At 45.1% G+C, this 18,267-nt stretch overlaps 1 long non-coding RNA gene across 2 annotated transcripts in view; it reads left to right on the top strand.

Annotated features, from left to right (window-relative positions):
- Positions 1-18,267, top strand: part of LOC140494034 (uncharacterized) — a 38,453-nt gene that overhangs the window by 8,469 nt on the left and 11,717 nt on the right. For both annotated transcript variants that reach the window (XR_011963867.1, XR_011963866.1), the window contains exons 2-6: positions 1,952-2,056; positions 5,829-5,935; positions 8,719-8,804; positions 11,307-11,414; positions 14,529-14,637. This is a non-coding gene — a long non-coding RNA (uncharacterized lncRNA). The remainder of the gene's footprint in view (positions 1-1,951; positions 2,057-5,828; positions 5,936-8,718; positions 8,805-11,306; positions 11,415-14,528; positions 14,638-18,267) is intronic.

The raw sequence follows: 18,267 nt of genomic DNA, 5'->3' as shown, positions 1-18,267 counted from the left end.
ATGTTGCTGAACAAAGAGACCATGGAGTGCAGGTTCATTGTTCCTTGAAAGTAGAGTCGCAGGTAGGCAGACTAGTGAAGGTGGTGTTTGGTATGCTTATATTTATTGGTCAATGCATTGACTACAGAAGCTGGGACGTCAAATTGTGGTTGGACAGGACATTGATTAAGCCATTTCAGGAATTATGTTTTAAGTTCGAAATTCCCTGTTCTGGAAAGGATGTTGTGAATCTTGCAAGAGTTCAGTCAAGATTTACAAAGACTTTGCTCGGGTTGGAGGATTTGGGCTACAGGGAGAGGCTGAATAGGCCAGGGTTAATTTCCCTGGAGAGTCAAAGACTGAGAGGTGACTTCATGGAGATTTATAAAATCATGCAAAGCATGGATAAGGTGAACAGCCAGGGTCTTTTCCCCCCAGTTAGGTGGGTTCAAAATAAGATCACATGGGCTTAAGTTGAGAGGGCAAAGATTAAAAACTGATCTAAGGGGCAGTTTTCTTGCTGTGTGTGGTGTATGTGTGGAATGAGCTGCCAGATGAAGTAGTGGAGGCTGATACAATTACAACATTTGAAAGGCATCCGATTGTGTACATGATTAGAAAGAGTTTCCAATGATACGGACCAATAGCTGGCAAATGGGGCTCCATTTGTTGAGGATTCCTAGTTGGTATGGAGAAATTGGACCAAAGGTCTGTTTCTGTGCTGTACATCTCTATGACACTAATAAATGAAAATAAGATATGTTCCTTTTTTGTGGAGAGTGAGCAGAAGCACAGATCATTGTCCTTGGAGCTGAGAAGGTTAAGCAGTGATTTTGACTAGGTGCAAATTTGTTTCTAGGATATCTAATCTGCAGAGAGAGGGGAATTGTTAACAATGTCACAATTTTAGTAACTATTTTCAGGTAATTGGCAAATGATGTGAATATGTGAACATTTTTTTATTCAGTAAGTTCTGAGTATCTGGAAGTCTGAATCGCAGCTGGACACAGACTCAGCAGTTATTCATAAACAGATTTGCAGCATCTCCAGAGGGAGAGGGTACATCCCAAATGGGCTGAATAGCCCCAGCCCCTGTGCTCGGTGATACTGCCCCATTGACTGTGAATGTTGAAGCTCATCCCAGGGCAGAGAGAGGGAGGATCCCACCACTCACCTCACAATGGGCCCCGATGTTTGATGTCAGCACAGGCCAATGGGGGGCAGAGGGCAGTACTGGAGGACCAGGTCGTACCAGTTTGTCCTCCAACCCATCGAAGTGAATGAGAGCATCCTCAAGGCTGGAACTAAAGAAAGGCACATATCGCAGAGATCTGAGAAACTGGAGGACATGAGATAGAGAGCGTTCTGTGGCTGGTGAGGAATTATATAAATAAGGAAGAGTTGTGAGGCTGGGTGAAGTGACAGTGATCGGGAGAGTTGAGGATGGAGGAATTTAGAGTTAGTGAGGATTAGAGTCATAATGTTATACAGCAAGGAAACAGGCCCTGTGGTCCAACCAGTCCATGCCGACCATAATCCCAAACGGAACTAATTGTACCTGCCTCTGGTCCACATCCATCCAAATATTTCCTCTTTATGTACTTATCTGAATGTCTTTTAAATATTGTAATTGTATTCACAGCTACCACTTCCTCTGGAAGTTCATTTCACGCGTATACTTTCTTTTAAAAAACCCTAATGGCTTTTCTCAAATCGTTTCTAATTTCTTCTCAAAATGAATGCAACCCAGTTTTGAACCCCCCTTCCCCCCCACCCCGGCTGTTCACCTTATCTACACTTTTCTGATTTTGTAAACCTCTAATAAAGTCACCCCTCAACCTCGTGCACACCAGTGAAAAAAACTCCCAGCCTATCCAGCCTCTCCTTAGAACACAATCCCTCCATTCATGGCAACATCCTGGTAAATCTCTTCTGAACCTGCTCCAATTTAATAATATCCTTCCTATAACAGCACAACCAGAACTGGACAGAGTAGTCCAGAAGAGGCCTCCCCAACATCCTGTACATCCTCAACATAACGTCCCAACTCCTGGACTCAAAGGTCTGAATAATGAAGGTAAGTGTGCTAAGCACCTTCTTAAACACCCTGTCTACAAGTAACACACTTCAGAGCCGTGAAGCTCTCGGTCTCTTTGTTCCCATATCACTACTCAAGGCCCTACTTTTATTGAGTGTAAGTCCTGCCCTCGTTTGTTTTGTCAGGATGTTATATTTTGCATTTATTCCAATCCAAAGAATTTTTGAGTATAAAGGCAGTAGGAGTATAATTAAGAGGGAAATCAGGAGGCAAAAAAGGGACGTGAGATAGCTTTGGCGAATAGGGTTAAGGATAATCCAAAGGGCTTTTGTAAATACATGAGGAACAAAAGGATAACTAGGGAGAAAATAGAGACCCTCAAAGATCAGCAAGGCAACCATTGTGTGGAGCTGCAGGCGATGGGCGAGATACGGAGACAATTATTTTGCATTAGTGTTTACTGTGAAGAAGTACATAGGAGATATAGAATGTGGGGAAATAAATGGTGACATCTTGAAAAATGTCCATGCTACAGAGGAGGAGGAGGTGCTCAATGAGTGGCTAAGGAGCTGGTGCAGGGGAAAAGGATTCACGGTTTATGGATCGTTGTGATCTCCTCTGGAGTAGAGTTGACCTGCATAAGAAGGATGGATTGTACCTGATTTGGAATGTGTCTAATATCGAGGCAGGGAGACTTGCTGGTGATACTCGGGAGGCATTAAACCAGTGAGGGACTGGGTGTAAACCCAAGAAGATGGTGAGGAAAGAGATACGTCTGAGGCTGGTACAGTTTAGAAGTCAAATAGTCAAGGCAGGCAAGGGCAAGGCACAGAATAAAGTCGGACTGAGCAGTTACATTGCATTTACTTCAATAGAAGAGGCCTGACAGGGAAGGCAGATGAGCTCAGGATATGGTTTTGAACATGGCACTGGGATATTATAGCAATTACAGAGGCATCACTCAGGCATGGATAGGACTGGCAGCTTAATGTTCCAGGGTATAGATGCTATAGGGACAATAGAAAGGGGGACAAGACAGGAGGGGGAGTAGCATTTTTGATTCGGGAAGCATTATGTTTTTGCTGAGGGAAGATATTCCTGGGAGCACGCCCAGTGAAGTTTAGGTGGAACTTGAAATAAGAAAGGGATGATCACCTTATTGGGGTTTTCTGCATGGATTTCATCCGGGTGCTCTGTTTTCCTCCCAGAGTCCACAGATGTGCAGGTTGGGTGGATTATCCAGGTTGAATTGCCCACAGTGTTCAGGGATGTGCAGGTTGGGTGGATTATCCAGGCTGAATTGCCCACAGTGTTCAGGGATGTACAGGTTGGGTGGATTATCCAGGCTGAATTGCCCAGTGTTCAGGGATGTGCAGGTTGGCTGGCCCTGGGAAATGCAATGTTACAGTGGGAGGTTAGGAGGCTCTCCAGGTCAGTATCACTGTGATGGGCTGAATGACCTGCTTCCACACTGTTGGGAGTCTCTGATAATTCTACTAGTTTTTAAATAGTTACAGAAAATAATATACCAGATCTAAAAGTTAAGGTTCTGAATTGGACAAAGGCCAATTTTGATGGCACAAGGCAAGAACTTTCATCTGGCCCCTCAAGCCTGCTCTGCCATTCAATAAGATCAGGCCTGAGATTTTCATGGCCTCAGCTCCACATTCCTGCTCTCTCACCATAACCATTAATTATTTTCCTGTTCACAAATCTACCTTTTGCCTTAAAGGCATTCAAGTTGATAACGTCAAATGCTGCACTCGGCAGGGAATTCCACAGATTCACAACCCTTCAGCTGAAGAAGCTCCTCCTGAACACAGTCCTAAACCTGCTCCCCCTTATTTTGAGGTTATGCTCTGTAGTTTGACCTGCCCCCAGTGGAAATAGCCTCCCTGCTTCTGTCTTATCTACTCCCTTCATAATTTTATTGTTTCCTATCCAACTTCCCATTCTTCTAAATTACAATGACTGTAGAACCAGTTTTCTCAATCTCTCCACATACACCAACCCTCAACTCCTGACTCAAACTATTGACCCTCCTCTGTACTCCCTCCAGTGCCAGTCCATCCTTCCTGAAGTAAGGAGACCAAACCTGTACACAGTACTCCAGGTGTGGCCTCCCCAGCACCCCGTACAGCTGCAGCGTAACCATCCCTCTAGCAGTGAAGGACAATATTCCCTTCACTGCCTTAATTACCTGCTGCAGCTGCAAACCAACTTCCTGTGATTCATGCACAAGGACACCCAGCTCCCTCTGTACAGCAGCGTGGTGCACGTTTTCACCATGTCATCATCCAGTTTGCTGTTAGTCCGATCAAAATGGATGACCTCACATTTCCCAACATTGAACTCCATCTGCCAGACCCTTACCCACTCACGGAACTGATCTGTATCCCTGTGCAGACTTAGTGGCCTCAACACACATTGCTCTACCTCATCTTTGTATCAAATGTGAACTCGGACACCGTACACTTGGTCCTCAACTCCAAAACATTTGTGTAAATTGCAAACAGTTGTAGTGTCAACACTAATGCAAACACCCGTTTATCCCCATTCTTTATTTTTTGTTGGTTAACCGATACTGTATCAATGATAATTACCCATAATGCCATGCATCTTTACCTTATACAGCAGCCTTTTCTGTGGCAACTTATCGAATGCCTTCTGGAAATCCAGGTACACCACATCCACCGAGTCCACCTTGTCCAACGCACTCGTCGTATCCTCAAATAATTTCAGTAAATGCGTTAAACTTGACCTGCCTTTCATAAATCCATGCTTTGTCTGCTCAATGACACAATTTCTACCCAGATATCTCACCACTACTTCCTTGAAAGATTCAAGCATTTTCTCCCCTACAGAAGTTAAGCTAACTGGTCCTTTTTGAAAAATAGTGGCACCACATTTGCAGCTTCCAGTCTGTCAAAACCATCCCACAATCCAACGAATTTTAGTGAATTATCACGAGCTCTATTTGTTATTTCAAAAAAGACTTAAAAGGATGTTGTTAGGGTTGGAGGGTTTGAGCTGCAGGGTGAGGCATAAAAGGCTGGGGCTGTTTTCCCTGGAGTGCGATAGTCTGAGTGGTGATGTTATGGAGGTTTATACAATCATGAGGGGCATGAACAGGGTAAATGAACAAGGTGTTTTCCCTGGAGTGGTGGTATCCAGATGTAGAGGGCATTGCTTTCGGGTGAACGGATAAAATTTCAAAGGGGCCTAAAGGACAACTCTTTCAGGCAGTGGGTGGGATGAGCTGCCAGAGGAAGTGGTGAAGGCTAATACAATTAAAACATGTTAAAGGCATCTAAATAGACACATGATCTGATTAGGAATCATTTACAGGGAAATGGGCCAAGTGCTGGCAAATGGGAATAGATTAGGTTTAGATCCCTGGTTGGCATGGATGAGTTAGACCGAAGGGTCTGTGTCGGTGCTATACATCTCTATGACTGTGGGATCATAACAGCTTATACTGCTCTGCTTTATCTCTGGGCTCCCTCATGACCACTTTGTCAATATCTAGCTTCCTCAGTCTCGAACAGTGGGTGTATATTTGGTCTGTTTAGTATTTTACTATTACTTTTACAGACATTTTTGTAAGTTGATTTTTTACTGCCGCCCAGCCCCTGACCATGTGCTGCTTATTAATTTTTTTCTGGAAAATCTTTGACAGTCATGAATTCTTTTTTACCAATTAGCAAGTGTATTTTCCTTCCATTTCTAACTATCAAATTCTGCACCATTTTCATTCCCTGGAATCCGTTTTGCACTCCCTGAAACATCAACTGTGTTTCTCCTTCCACAGAAACCAGTGATTAATGCCAAAGCCCTGCTGTCTGTGGAGAGGGTGGTGTTTGACTTTCTTGTACAGCTGCAGTTTTTGTGGTGAAGGTGCTCCCACAATGTGGTTAGGTAAGAGACATTGCAGAGTATTCATTACAACAACAGTGATGATTTGAAGATAATGTCCAAATCAAGAACAGTTTGTAGTTTTATTAATCTGCTTATAATTTCACAAAAATATTATTGGGAACTTGAGACATAAGGCCAGAGAAGGATGATATTAGGTCAGGTGACCAAAACCAATGCCAAATAAGCAGGTTTTGAGAAATGTCTTAAAGGGGGAATGCAGATTTGTGTGGTTTTAGCTGCGAATTTCAGACCTTGTTGGTTTGGCAACTGTAAAAGCAGCCACACAGGTGAAGTAATGAATTAACAGGTCATTTGGAGTCTTGAACAGAATGGGTTGTCGAGGTCTCAAAGGGTGTGCGATGCAGCGAGCTAAGGATGATCACAATCAGGAATTAAATCAAGTGTGAGAATTTTAAATTGAGGGATGTGGGCTGGATGCTGGCAGGTGAGACTAGATTGGGTTGGGATATCTGGTCGGCATGGGCGGGTTGGATTGAAGGGTCTGTTTCGATGCTGTACATGTCTGTGGCTCTGTTGTTGATTATGAATAGCAGCCTTTTGATGAATCAACAAGTTTTGGTAGAGGGAGTACTTGGGCAGCGGAGATTTAGTTTTTCTTGAGATTACAGGGAGGTTGAATGTGGGAAGCCGGCCAGGAGTATGTTTGGATAATGAAGTCTGGAGATAACACAAGATGGATGAGAGTATATGAGCTGAGACAAGGGTGGAATCAGCTAGAACTAGTGGTCTTGGAATGGGACTGGGCTGTCACCCTCACCTCACCTCACCTCTCGGATTCAGCTGGTTGCCAAATTGTGAATCAGGGCGGTAACTCAATGGGGAGCTGAGTGGCCCTGGTGGTGCCTACAATGAGTGTCGCTCAGCTGGCTGTTGCTGAGCAGCTGCTGCTTCGTAGCCCTGTTGATGACATCTTCCATCACTTTACTGCTGATCGAGTGTGGAGACTGAAAGAGGGAAATTGGCTGGGTTGGATTGCTCTGTGTTTTTGTGTTGAACATCCCTGGGCAATGTTCCACATTGTCGGTAGATGCCAGTGCTGGAGCGGTACTTGGCTTGGTGGGTGGCAAGTTCTGGAGCACAAGCCATCAGTTTTATTGCCAGAATGTTGGCAGAGCCCAAAGACTTTGCACTACTTAACCGTTTCTTGATGTTATTCAAACTGAATCGAACTGGCTTAAAACTCGCATCTGTGATGTTGGAAACCACTGGAGAAGGCTAAGATGGATCATCCCACTTTGCACTTCTGGCTGAAGATTGCAGCAAATGCTGTTGTCTTATCTGGTGCATGGGTGTGTGAGACCCCTCCATCAGTAAGGGTGGGGATATCTGTGATACTTCCTCCAGTGAGTTGTTTAATTGTACATCACTGTTCACAACTGGGTGTGGCAGAATTGCAGAGCTCCAATCGGTTCCATTGGATGTAGGATCACTTAGCTCTGTTGCTTGCTGCTGATGCTGTTTGAAATGCAGATGGTCATGTTTGATAGCTTCACCAGGTTGGAACATCATTTTTAAGTCTGCCTGGTACTGCTCATGGCATGCCCTCCTTTCCATTGTGATGGGTGAGATCAGGATTTACAAACCCATGAGATTACAGATTGTGCTGGAGTACAGTTCTGCTGCTGTTGATGTCCCACAGTGCCTCAGATATATCCAGTTTGAGATCCTACATCTCTTCAAAGTCTGTCCCAATTAGAATGGTGAAAGTGTCACTCAACGCAATGGAGGTTCTTTTCAACTTTAAGCCAAGTCTTGTGTCTCCAAAAGGAATGTGTGATGGTCGCTCGTACTGATACTGTCATGGCCAGATGTATCTGCAGCTAATCAATTCATAACAGTGAGATCAAGTATGTTTTACACACTTGTTGGTACCCTCACCACCCGCTGCAGACTCAGTTGAGCAGCTATATCCTTTAGGACCTGGCCAGCTCAGTCAGTAAATCTGTTGCAGAGCTAGTCTTGATTGTGGACATTGAAATCCTGTACCCAGAGTACGTTTGACACCATTTTATTGCCTCAGTGCTTCCTCCAAATCTTGTTCAAGATGAAGGAGAAGTGATTCATCAGCCGAGGGAGGACGGGACGTGGTAATCAGCAGGAGCCATGAGACTTCCTGGTCTCTGGAGGCAATGCTGAGTACTCCCAGGGGAAATCCTCCCTGTCTGTACACTGCTGTGTCACCACCTCTGACGGGTCTGTCCTGCCAGTGGGACGGGACATATCCAGAGATTTCAGGAGAAAGTGAAGACTGCAGATGTTGGAGATCAGAGTCAAGAGTCTGGTGCTGGAAAAGCACAGCAGGTCAGGGTGATGAAGAGCTTAGGCTCGAAACATCGATTCTCCTTCTCCTCGGATGCTGCCTCACCTGTTGTGCTTTTCCATCACCACAATCTCAATACCTTGGGATGGTGATGCTGGTGTCTGGTCATTGTCTGTAAGGGTTGATTTCATGAGTGTGAGTATGTCAGGCTGTTCCTTGATTGGTCTGTGAGACAGCTCTGCACATTTTGGCCCCAAAATCCAGATGTTAGTGAGGAGGACATTGCACCATCGAGAGGGCTGATTCTAAGGTTGTATTTCCTAATGCCTCCTTAAATGCCGAGTGGTCCATCCAGTTTCATTCCTTTGTTGAAACTTTGCAGTGATTAATACAGTGAGTAGCTGGCTGGGTCACTGTCAGGTTGGCAGGATTTTTTTCGCCATTGACAATGGTTTCATGGAGATCAGGAGATTCCTAATTCCAGTTATTTTTTTCTTGGCAGATGGTGGAATCTGAATTCAAGATGGGATTCGAACCAGGACTTCAGTCGTTTGTTTTAATATTATGGATAAAAGTTAAATACATTGGGTTTGTTCACTCGCTTGAAATATCACTTACCCAGGTTTTGTTTCTTTGTAAAACACTGTCCATCATCCTGTCTCCTCCATCCTTCTCTCCAACAACAAGAGTTTTGAGCGCATGGAGTTTCTCTGTCATTAAGACTGAGATAATCCGATCTGTAGCTTCCCTCCCTCCCACTAGCCCGCCGAGCCAAACTGCCTCACGTGGTGTTCCCGGTTTTGTCCTAAACTTACATCTTCCTCCAGTCTCTTGTCCAGCCTTATCAGAGCTCACTTTCACCCTTTACCCTAATTTCACTAAACTGTAGACTTTCCAACTCTCTTTCCTCCTCCTCCTCATCAGTCCCCCTCACCGATTCACAGACATTGTTCCTTGTTCTGTCTTTTCTGGTTATGTCCTTCTCTCCCAAAATCCTGCTCCATCTCCACTCTCCCTTTCCTTTCTGAATTCCTTGCATTTGGTGTCCTTGGTCCCTTCTGTATCTCACGTACATACTGCCAGGAGGTGACATTGTACAAAAGCACCATGTTGGGTTTCACATGTACACTGATGATGCCCAGCTCCCCCTCCCCATCATCCCTCTCCATTACTCCACTGTTACTCAGATATCAAACTGCTTACCACATTCCCACTACTCGATTAGGTGCCGTTTCCTCCAATGAAACATTGTAGTGGGAAAACCCATTGCCTCACAAATTCCTTTCCCTAACTGCTGAGCGTCTCCCTCTCGCTGGGAACTATGCAGCAGAACTACACTCTTCACAGTATTGCAGTTATATCTGACGTGAAGCTGACTTTCTGATCAGACATCCACAATCTCAAACACCAGGAATTCTAATCTCTCAAACGTTGCTTGTCTCCTCCTCACCCCAGCTCCATTGCTACTGAAACCCCTTACCCGCATCTGTGTTGCCTTAAACTTGACGAATCCGAAACAGAACCCTTGATTCTGTGACTGACTCAGAATCTGGTTTCAAACTCCCCCCTCAGTACTTGCCTTCAGACACATCAGAATTTATTCTGTCAAACCCCTTAAGAATCTGGTGGTGCGGTCTGATTGTAGCTGGTAGAAATGACAGAGGATGATGTGTTGTATCTGGGTGGAAGGTAAGGACTTAGGGGTGTGTTCTATCCTTGTTGAAGTTGGAGGTGTGGGTTTCAAAGGCAGAGGTGCAGGAAGTGGAGGAGATATAGTGGATTGTATTGACCACATGGGAGGGGACATTGCAGTCCTTGAAATATGGGGCCATTTGGTATGTTCTGGCCTCACTGGAACACTGCAGTAAGCATGAGACAGAGATGTTGACCAGGTAACAGGCTCGTGTGTTAAAGTGGCAGGCAGCTGGAAGGTCGGGCTCTGTTTTTGCAGCAGAACGTAGATCATCAGTCGCCATTTCCGCCACCTCCACTGAAATTCTGCCAGACACAGGTTCCTGTCCCCTCCATTAACAGCTATGCACCCTCCCAGCCAGAACGTAATCCACTCCTTTGTCTTTCCAAATGTTCTGGTCTCTCTTTGGGTTCTGTCCCTGCCTATTATTTACTCTTTAACCCCTATCTCTGCAGTACAAAGATCTGCAGATTAGTTGAATTGGCCAAGCTAAATTTCCCATAATGCTCAGGGATGTATAGGTTAGGTGCATTATTCATGATAAATATACAGTAATAGGGTAGGGGAATGGGTTGGGTGGGATACCCTTCGGAGGGACGCTGTGGACCTTTTGGGCCGAATGGCCTGTTTCCACACTGTCAGGATTCTAATTTTCCCAGCTCCCATCGGTTCTGAGGAAGGGCCACTGGACAAATTTCTGTTCCCAGATGCTGCCAGACCTGCTGAGCTTTCCCAGCACCTTCTGCTTGTTGTTCCTGATTGACACCATCCATACACCTTCTGGGTTTGATTCAGACAGGGGGAGGATCCCACCACTGACCTCACAATGGGGTCCAGCTGATTGGTGGAAGCTTCAGACCAATAAGAAAAGGTGGTGGGACAAGTGGAACCAGCTGGTCATCCAAACAATGGGAGTGAATAAGGGGCGCGGCCAGTGGGATGACACATCACCAGTAACTCTGCCTGTGCAGTGCCCCGTGACTCGGCCGTTGGTGAATGTGGGAGACGCAAACAGGGAAGGGGAGAGTGGCCTCGGAGGCAGGGAGATAATGAGTCACTTTAGACTGGGAAGTTTTAGTTACACTCTGTGCGGTTCGTAAGTCTGAATTAGAAACTCTTAATCCTGCGTTTGCAGCAGATGGGAAAATGGCTGCGGCCCTCAGGCGATGATAAGTCCTGGGATATGGCCGCCATCTTTATTAGGGGCAAGGTACAGTGAGGCACATGTGCATGTCCCCTTCATAGGATGGGGTGGGGGTGGGGGTGATGGGGTGTGGGTGGGGGCTGTGCAACTTGATGAAAAGCATTTACACATCAAGCACATACTTTTTTCTTGGTATGTCTTTATATTCTTCCTGCACTGACTGTGAGTTTTGTTTTGTGAATTCATTTCATAGGATATTAAACCAGAATAATTGAGGCTGGGATCTCAAAAGCAAGTTTTTATAGTCAATGGAGTCATCAGGATCTGAATATCATTGGCACTTAACTGTGGAAGGAGAAAGGTTTGTCTGATCTGTTTGTGGGAAAATATCTCCAATATTTTTGTTAAGCAGAAAGATGTACAAATTCGTGGTTTGATCACCCTTTGGGTGTGTGCTGTTCTGGGCCCTGCAACTGAGGAAGGAGATATTGGCCTGAGAGGGAGCACAGATTTATCCAAATTACACCTCGTCTCTTTCTCAGAACTCTCAAGATTTAGACCCAATCACCCACTTCATGATGTTAACCTGTAAACTTCATATTTTCAATTACCTGCAAACTTCCCATTAAAAGTCCTTTTGGACTCAAATTCAGTACCTTTTCAGGTGGAATGTTCCAGCTTCTGACAACTGTCCATTCATCCAGAAACTGCTGAGGTCCATGTTGACTCTGGGGTTACAAAGGGCTGAGCTGAAAGATGAGATGCTGTCCCTGAGCTCCCATTGAGATGCATTGGAACAGTACAGGAGGCTGAGGGCAGTGTAGGTATGAGCAGACAATGAAAATGACAGGGCTGCACTGTGAGGGCTGCTTGGCTCAATGAGAGTGTTTTGGAGTTGGGTGTAAACAGACTGATGTGAGACAGGGAGAAGGTGAAGCTGAAACTCCGTTTTAGTTCAGGCCGTTCAGAAATTCACAGTCCCAATGGGAACAGTCAGTTTTTAAGTGATACCTGCAGAGTATTTGTTAATAGTTTTTAAAGTATTTTTCCTGAGGGCAGTTGAGAGTTACCCACATTGCTGTGGGTCTGGAGTCACATGTAGGCCAGACCAGGTGAGGATGACCGTTTCCTTCCCTACAGGACATTAGTGAACCAGATGGGTTTTCTAACAATCGACAATAGTTTCATGGTCATCATTCGCCTTTTCATTCTAGATTGTATTGAATTCCGATGCTGCCATCCGCCATATTGGGATTCTAACCCTAATCCTCGGAACACTGCACATGTAACTCATCTGGCAGGAATACCATTAAGCCATTGCCTCCCTTTTTAGCAATGATTAAAAGAAAGTTCCATCATTCTACGTGTACAATGTGAGATAAAATACTGCAACGTCCATGTGTCAGCCTCTCCAAAAGGTCAATCAACAGAAATTTGTTTGGGGGCGAAATATTTCACTTTTCATTTTTTGGGGGGGGGGTTAATTAAAGAAAAATGAATCCAAATAAAAATCTTATGCCACGGTCATGTAATTTCTGAAGCCGGAGGGGGATTACAGAGACAGGGAGGGTTGTGGGGCCAGAGAGGGATTGTTGTCCAAACATCACTGTGGTGTACATGGACTGCAGCATTTCAGGGAGGTGGGTAACCACCACTTTCTCCAAGACAAGTAAAGGTGGCCAATAAATACTGGTCTGGGCAGCAAAGGCAACCCCCAGGGAATAAAACCAAGCAGTGACCTCTCTGAGCTGACTGGCTGTGAAGTTAAAAACCTCTCTGGAAATGGAGTGGGCAGAGAAGAGAAACAGAGACATTTCACAGCTGCCCTCAGAGAGACCTCACCCTTGGAAGTACTCAGAGCCGGGGATCAGCTCAGTGAGTTTCAGTCTCTTCAAATATCAATCTTAGTCGGTTTTATTTTATTAAATCTACAATACTGAGTCAGGTGAGGATTTCTTTTAAATGTCTTACGGTCTCTTGATTAAATGTTTAAGATATGAACCATAAGCATTAGGTTATTCTCGGGCAGTATTTTTCGAGCAGTAAAACTCTGCCTTTGTCTTGGTCTGTAGATTGTTAAGGCGGAGAGATGGCCTGTTGTAGAGTGGTGTGCTGTTCCTGTCGGGTGTGGGAGATTAGGGAGAGTTTCAATGATCCTGATGATTATGTCTGCAGCAAGTGTGATTGTAAATCCTGTTGGATCGCATGGATTGGTGGAGGAGTGATTAAAGACAGTGAGGAATTGACAGGAGCCGGGGTGGTGATAGGTGGCAGTCTCAGGATTGCTGGATACTGCAGATACAGTCAGGTAGGTGGGTTACCTCCAGGAAAGCTAGGAGGGGTAGGCAGGTACTGCAGGAGTCTCCTGTGGCTATCCCCATCTCAGACAAGTATACTGTTTTGAAAAATGTAGGTGGTAATAGACTTTCAGGGGAATGTAGCACTGACAGCCAAGTTACTGGGTACTGAGACTGGCTTCTAACATAATGTGAGGTATATCCAGTTCCACACAATCGATGGTGATAGGAGACTCTCTAGTCAGGGACACAGTCCCCCATTTCTGCAGCTGACAGTGAGACATCAGAATGGGGTGGTGCTGCCCTGGTGCCAGTGTCAAGGATGTCTCACAAAGGGAGCAGAATATTCTCAAAAGGGAAACTAACCAGTGGGAGGACATTGTACATTGGTACCAATGGCATAGGAAGGGGAAAGCATGGGGTCCTGACGAGCAGGGAGATTTGCTAGTGCTACTGGGGAGGCATTAAACCAGTGAGGGAGTCGGGGTAATCCTAAAGGGATAGTGAGAAAAGAGGTGAGTCTGAGGCTGGTACTGTTCACCAGTCAGACTGTCAAGGCAGGCAAGAGCAAGTCACAGAATGAGGTGTGACGGACAAGTTGCACTGCATTTATTTCAGTGCAAGAGACCTGACAGGTCAGACAGGTGGGCTCAGGGTATGGTTTTGAACATGGCCCTGGGATATTACAGCAATTACAGAGGCATCACTCACGGATGGATAGGACCAGCAGCTTTATGTTCCAGGATATAGATGCTATAGCAAGGATAGAAAGGGGCCAACAGAGCAGGGAGAGGGGTGTTTTTGATTAGGGATAACATTATGGCTGGGCTTCGGGAGGATATTCCTGGGAGTACCTCCAGGCAAGTTATTTGTGTGGTACTGAGAAATAAGAAAAGGATGACCATCTTACTGGGATTGTATTATAGACTCTCTCCCAATAGTCAGCAGAGAATTGAGACACAATTTTACCAGGAGACCTCCATTATCTGTAAGAATAATATGGATGCAATGATAAGTGGTTTTAACTTTACCAACATGGCCTATGAGTGCTGTAGTGTTAAGGGCTTGGATGGAAAGGTATTTGTTCAGTGTGTACGAGAACATTTCAGATTCAGTTTGTAGGATGTACCTACTAGAGAAGGAACAAAACCTGACCTGTTTTCTTTATTCATTCACAGGATGAGGCTGTCACTGGCTCGGCCAGCATTTATTGCTGTGTTTACCCAGAGGCCAGATAAGAGTCAACCACGTTGCTATAGATCTGGAGTCACTTGCAGACCAGACCAGGTAAGGATGGCATTTTCCTTCCCTAAAGGTCGTGAGTGAACCACATTGGTTTTTCCAACAATTGACAATGGATTCCTTGTCGTCACTAGATTATTTTTTTCCAGATATTTATTGAATTCACGTTCCAAAATCTGCCGTGATGGGATTCAAACCTAGGACCCCAGAACGTTATCTGGGTCTCTGGATTAACTGTCTAGCGATAATTTCACTCCGTCATCACTGCCTCTTAGGAAATGAGGCAGGGTGAGTGAGTGAGGTATCAGTGGGCCAGCACATAAGCACCAAAGATCCCTCAGTATTGTGGCTCAGTGGTTAGCGCTGCTTCCTCAGCACCAAGGACCTGGGTTTGATTCCAGCCTCGGGTGATTGCCTGTGTTCACGTTGGCACATTCTCCCCAATGTTTGTGAGGGTTTCCTTCGGGTGTTCCAGTTTCCTCCCACAGTCCAAAGATGTGTAGATTAGTTGGATGAACCATGTTAAATTTCCCATAGTGTCCAGATGCAGTATATGAGGTTTTGGGATGTGCAGGCAAATCTCTGCCTCATGTGAAAAGATCCTTTTGTGGTCTTGGACAGAGGTCAGAGGGAGGTGTGGCCGCACGTTTTACATTTCCCATGGCGGCAAGGGAGGGTCAAGAGTGTGGAGCATGGGTTGGTGGGAGGGTGTGGACCAAACATGGGAGGTGCAGAGGGAATGGTCTCTGCGGAACATAGACAGGGTTGGGGGAGGGAAATATGTCTCTGCTGGTGGGGTCTGACTTTAGGTAGCAGAAATAACAGAGGTTAATGTGCTGTATCTGGAGATTAGTGGGGTGGAAGGTGAAGACCGCAGGGTTTTATTCTTTATTGTGGCTGGAGGGGTGGGGTAAAGGCAGAGGTGCGGGAAGTGGAGGGTATGTGTTGGAGGGCATTGTTGATCAAGTCAGAGGAAAATTACGGTCCTTGAAGTAGGCCTTTCTGGGATGTCCTGGAATAGGATCCAAAGAGATTAAACAAATATATCACAGACAAAAGATTAACTGGACCAGGGAATAGGACCCCTTAAAGGTCAACAAGGCTGTCTATGGAACCACAGGGGGTGCGAACGATATGCAAATATTTCAAGTCATTTTTACTGGAGAAGTATATGGAAGCTCAAGAGTTTGGAGAAATAAACAGTGATAACTTGAAAAGTGTCCATGTTACAGAGGAGGTGGGACTGGATGTCTTAAATCGCATCAAGGTGGATAAAGCCCTGGAACCTGATCAGGTGTATCCTGGAACTTTCTGGAAATCAAGGGAACTGATTGTTGGGCCTCTCCTGAGGTATTTGTATTGTTGATAGCGACAGATGAGGTGCCATTATTTTAAAAAGGTGGTAAGGAGAGGCCATGGAACAAGAGAACAGTGAGCCTGAAGTCAGTGGCAGGCAAGTTGTTGGAAGGGATTCTGAGGGGCAGGATAACCATCTATTTGGAAAGGTAAGGAATGACCGGGAGAGTCAATGTGGCTTTGTACATGCACAATTGTATTTCACTAACTTGAGTGAGTGTTTTGAAGTGACAAAGAAAAATGATTAAACCAGGCTGTGAACGTTGTTTATATGGACATTCAGCAAGGTTCCACAAAGCAGACTGGTTCGCAGGGTTAGATAACATGGAATGCAGGGAGAGCAAGCCATTACAAAACTGCCTTGAAGGTAGGAGACAGAGGATGATGATGGAGAGTTGCTTTGCGGACTGGAGGCCTGTGAGCAGCAGTGTGCTGCAAGGATGAATATTGGGCCCTTAAATAAATGACTTGGATGTGAATATATGAGGTATGGTCAGTAGGTTTATAGAAGACACCAAAATTGGAGGTGTAGTGGACAGTGAAGAAGGTTAGTTCAGAATACAAACAGGATCTTGATCAGATGAGCGATTGGAGCAAGGAATGGCAGACGGAGTTCAATTTGGATAAATGTGAGCTGTTGTATTTTGGAAAGGCAAATCAGGGCAGGACTTATACAATTAATGGTAAAGTCCTGGGGAACATTGCTGAACAGAGACCTTGGAGTGCAGGTTCATAGTTCCTTGAAAGTAGAGTCACAGGTAGGCAGGGGAGTGAATGCAGCATTTGGTACGCACCCCGTTATTGGTCAATGCATTGAATGCGCCTGTTGTGACGTCATATTGTGGCTGGACAGGGCACTGATTAAGGCCCTTCTGGAATTCTGTTTTCAGTTCCAATCTCCCTGTGCTTGGAATAATGTTGAGAAACTTGAAAGGGTTCAGACAACATTTGCAAGGATTTTGCCAGGGTTGGATGGTTTGAGCTATTGGGAAAGGCTGAATAGGCTGGGACTATTTTCCCTGGAGATTTGGAGGCTGAGAGGTGGTCTTATAAAATTATGAAGGGCATGGATAAGATGAGCAGTCAGGGACTTTCTCCCAAGTTCAGTGGGTACAGGCTTAAGGTGAGAGGGAAAAGATTTAAAAGGGATCTAACGGGCATCTTGTTCATGTTGAGGGAATTGCAAGTATGGAATGATCTGCCAGAGGAAGGGGTGGAGGCTAGTACAATTGCAGCATTTAAAAGGCATCTGATTGGGTACATGAAGAGGAAGGATTTAGAGGGAATAAGGGTGAACCGCTGGCAAATGGGACTCCATTAACGCTCTCCGTTATTGGTCAATGCATTGAATACAGAAGCTGGGATGCCATATTGTGGCTGGACAGGACATTGATTAAGCCACTTCTGGAATTCTTTTTTCAGTTTGAATTACTCTGTTCTGGGAAGGATGTTGTGAAACTTGAAAAAGTTTGGACAAGATTTCCAAAAACGTTGCCAGGATTGGAGGATTTGGGCTACAGGGAGAGGCTGAATAGGCTGGGGTTATTTTCTCTGGAGAGTCAAAGACTGAGAGGTGACTTCATGGAGATTTATAAAATCACGAGGGGTGTGGATAAGGTGAGCAGCTGGTGTCCTTTTTCCTCAGGTTAGGTGGGTCCAAAACTAGAGCACCTGGGTTTAAATTGAGAGGGCAAAGATTTAAAAGGGATCTAAGTGGCAACGTTTTCAAGCTGAGTGTGGTGTGTGTATGGGAGGGGCTACCAGATGAAGTAGTGGAGGCTGATAAAATCACAACATCTAAAAGGCTTCCAATAGGAAGGGTTTTGATGGATACAGGCCAATAGATGGTAAATGGGAATCCATCAGTTTAGGATTCCTCGTTGGCACGGGCGAATTGGACCTGCCATTACACACTACCTATGGTTTCTTTGATCTTAATAAATTAAGATGCATTCCTCTATTTTGTGGAGAGCTAGCTAGCTGAAGCACAGTTAATTATCCTTGGAGCTGAGAAGTTGAAGCCGTGATTTCGATCGGGTGCAGATTTGGTTCCAAGGTCTTGAATTTGCAGAGAGAGAGAGGAATTGTTAACACTGTCACAATTTTTAGTAACTACTTTCTTGTAATTGGCAAATAATACAAGGTGAAAATGTGAACACTATTTTACTCAGTAGGTTCTGAACATCTGGAACAGTCTGAACGACAGAGATTCAACAGATATTCTGAAACAGACTTATAATTTTACTTTTTAAGGAAAGATTTCGGGGGCTATGGGCAAATGGGAGGGGACTTGGGACAGATTTGCAGCATCTCCAGGGG

This window comes from Chiloscyllium punctatum, chromosome 23, assembly GCF_047496795.1.
Source record: "Chiloscyllium punctatum isolate Juve2018m chromosome 23, sChiPun1.3, whole genome shotgun sequence".
Classification (NCBI taxonomy): Eukaryota; Metazoa; Chordata; class Chondrichthyes; order Orectolobiformes; family Hemiscylliidae; genus Chiloscyllium; species Chiloscyllium punctatum.
The sequence above is the reverse complement of the archived record's forward strand: the minus strand, read 5'-3'. Positions and strand labels throughout refer to the sequence as shown.